This window comes from Pteropus medius, unplaced genomic scaffold (assembly GCF_902729225.1).
Source record: "Pteropus medius unplaced genomic scaffold, Ma_sr-lr_union100, whole genome shotgun sequence".
NCBI classification, from domain to species: Eukaryota; Metazoa; Chordata; class Mammalia; order Chiroptera; family Pteropodidae; genus Pteropus; species Pteropus medius.
The window spans coordinates 22,389,413-22,392,544 of record NW_024351730.1 but is presented as its reverse complement, the minus strand read 5'-3'; positions in this window follow the sequence as shown (position 1 = coordinate 22,392,544).

Genomic DNA, 3,132 nt, shown 5'->3' with positions numbered 1-3,132 from the left:
TATCTGTCCTTCAACTCTAAATAATAGTTTTGCTGGATAAAGTATTCTTGGTTGTAGATCCTGGGTCTTCATCACATCGAATATTTTGTGCTGAGCCCTTCTGTCCTGCATAGTTTCTTTTGAGAAATCAGCTGCCAGTCTTATGAGTGTTCCCTTATAGGTAACTATCTGCTTTTCTCTTGCTGCTTTTAATATTCTTTCTTTGTGTTTAACCTTTGGCATTTTAATTATGGTGTGTCTTGGTGTGGGCCTCTTTGGAACCCTGGTTTTGGGGACTCTCTGAGCATCCTGAGGTTTTATGTCTATTTCTTTCACCAGGTTAGGAACATTTTTCATCGTTATTTCTTCAAATAGCTGTTCAACATCTTGCTTTCCTTCAGGTAGGCTGATGAGATGGATATTTTGATGTTTAATAGTGCGCCATAGGCTCCTTAAATTATTTTTATAGTCTTGGCATCTTTTTTTCTTGCCATTCTGATTGAGTGTCCTTGGCTTTCTCATCCTCTAGATAGGTCATTTGATCATCTTCTGTATGCACTTGGTTTATTCCATTTAATATACTTCTCATCTCAGATAATGTGTTCTTCATTTCAGACTGGTTCCCTTTTATAATTTTCATTTCTATTTTTATGTTTTCTATCTCTTTGTTGAAGTTCTCACTGAATTGATCTACACTTCCCAAGAGTTCATTGAGCATCTTTATAACCTGTGTTTTGAACTTCGCATCTGTTAGATTACTTGACTCCATTATTTCTGGATCTCTGTTCTGTTCTCTCATGTGGTTTCTGCTTCTTTGTCTTCCCATTTTGGTTGCCTTTCCATGTCTGTTTCTATGTACTAAGCAAAGCTCCTAAGTCTCCCGGTATTATTAGTGTGGATTTGTGAAGTAGGTGTCCAGTGGCACAGTCCTGAGAGGGACTCACCTACAGGCCAGATTTAGCCCAAGCTCTGCCCCTCCAGGGCCACCTGTTAAGATTCAGCAAGCAATCCACAGATGCTATGCTTATAGTTGCCTCAAAAGGCCACTCCAGAAACTGAGGCCAGCTGCCCTCAGTGTGAGTCTAGGTGCTGTTCAGCAAGGAGCACCTGACTCACTGAGGATATACCTGGCTGTGGCTTGGGTAGGGCCACGAGTTGGGGTAGGTAGAGTTTCAGGGAATCCTCTGGGCAGAGCGACCTCTGTTATCCAGTTTGATGTCCTCACAGCTATGGCAGCGCTTTATCTGCGCACTAGGAAGGGGGAGGGCTCAACAGGGAACAATGGATACCGCAAAGAGCGAATCTCGCCTTGGCCCTCACTCCGACGATGTTTCCTTGTAAGTCCCTGGTGCCCCCTGCACGCAGCCTTGTTGACACTGGTGCTCAGAGCAAGCAGGTCCATCATTGCAAAATTCTGCTCACAGCATGGCCCCTTTAAGAGGCATCTGCTGCTACTGCAGCCTCTGTCCCACTCAGCCACTCAAAACGGGGCAGCCTTGCATCCTCGCCCCGTCTTACCTTCTGCTGTTGCAGGGTGATTTCTTGGATTTCTCCCTACTTGTATGGCTTGTTTATCTAGATCCCAGGCAATTTTTCCTTGCTGTTTGCTCCTTGTTTCCATCACAACTTCGATTTGGTCGCCAGAGGGATGAACAGAGCCTATATCATCTATGCCACTTTTTTCTCCTACCAATATATTGTTTTAATTTAAATTATCTAAATACATTCTTCTGTGTTTTATAAACATCTTAAAATTGTGTTCAGGTCACTTAATATATTTTAATGTTTCCTTTTTGATAAAATCTTCCTCATTCATGAGGAAGATTCATGTTTCAAAATACCCGATTGTCATGTTAAAATTAATACATATAACTGGTTTTCCTCTCCTGTATTGCTTAGGAGATTTGTCAGTCATCCTTTATAATGAATAAATACCTGTAGCCTCACATTCTATTATATACTACATAGAGGTGCTCTTAAGAGAAGAAGCTCCATTGCAAACCAATGCCAAAAATCAAAACTTCTTCCTTTGTGAATTTTGATTGAGGCTCATATTCAAAACTCCAGAGTATTAGTTGTTTACCCTCATGATCACATGGCTGACTGGGAGCTGTAGCTCATTGTCATTGTCCAGCTTCATGAGTTAATACTGTACCATATATTGTTAGCCTGGGAAAAGATCTGAATTCAAAATTCAAAGAACAAAGATTCTACTGAATCCATCATGTGTTAAAAAATTGTAAGTCAAACCATTGTAAGTCAGGGACTATCTATATTTAGACTAGGTCTTCCTGGGCTTCTTTTTTCTGAGTACATATCATATCATATTTAGTATATTATATCATATTATATATTATATTATATTTTCAGTTACTTCTTTTACATTTTGATTTACATCTCAATAGTCTAAGAGTATCCTAAAACTAATAATTAACACATACTGAAATATGTTAAATATAATATTCTTCAAAGTATAATAAATTCTCTCTGATACATACATCAGCTATCAAACTCTGCAGATAGAAAAATGAAGGGAAGGTGAGAAGATAGGGAGCAAAAGAGAATGAGAACTTATATATAGTCATATAACTCTTTGCAGCATATAAATGAAAACACAAACTGTGTTTCTTATATTATTTGTAAGTGACTGCTGTTTTCACTTCTAAGATGCAAGACTCTCTACCATTCTTCATAATAAATACTATGCTAGATTTCTAGCACACTTAGGCATTCTACATTGTAAGGTATAATTTTTTATATCTTTCAACCCTTGTATTACCAAATTCTAAAAACAGGAATGTATAGATTTAGATATATACTGCCCAGGGCAACAAAACAAGCCTTTCAACTATGCAGACAAGTCTTTTCCTGTTAACCTAGTCTCATCTGTTTCACTAAAACTTTTATGTGTATCTCTGTGTTGTCACAATGTTCATCAATAATATAGAATACGTACAGTTTATCAAAAAGTTTAAAAAATTTTTTAGAGCAGAAGACCCTGGATTAATGGCTCTGAAATAATTAAGGCAATTTGGAGTGAAAATAACTCGAATGAGAGGGAGATAGTGTTACAATTTCTCACTATTAGTGTAAAATGAGTAAAAAGTGAGGGGGTTGTGGAGTAAAAAGTCAATTATTAAGATGTTTATGCTA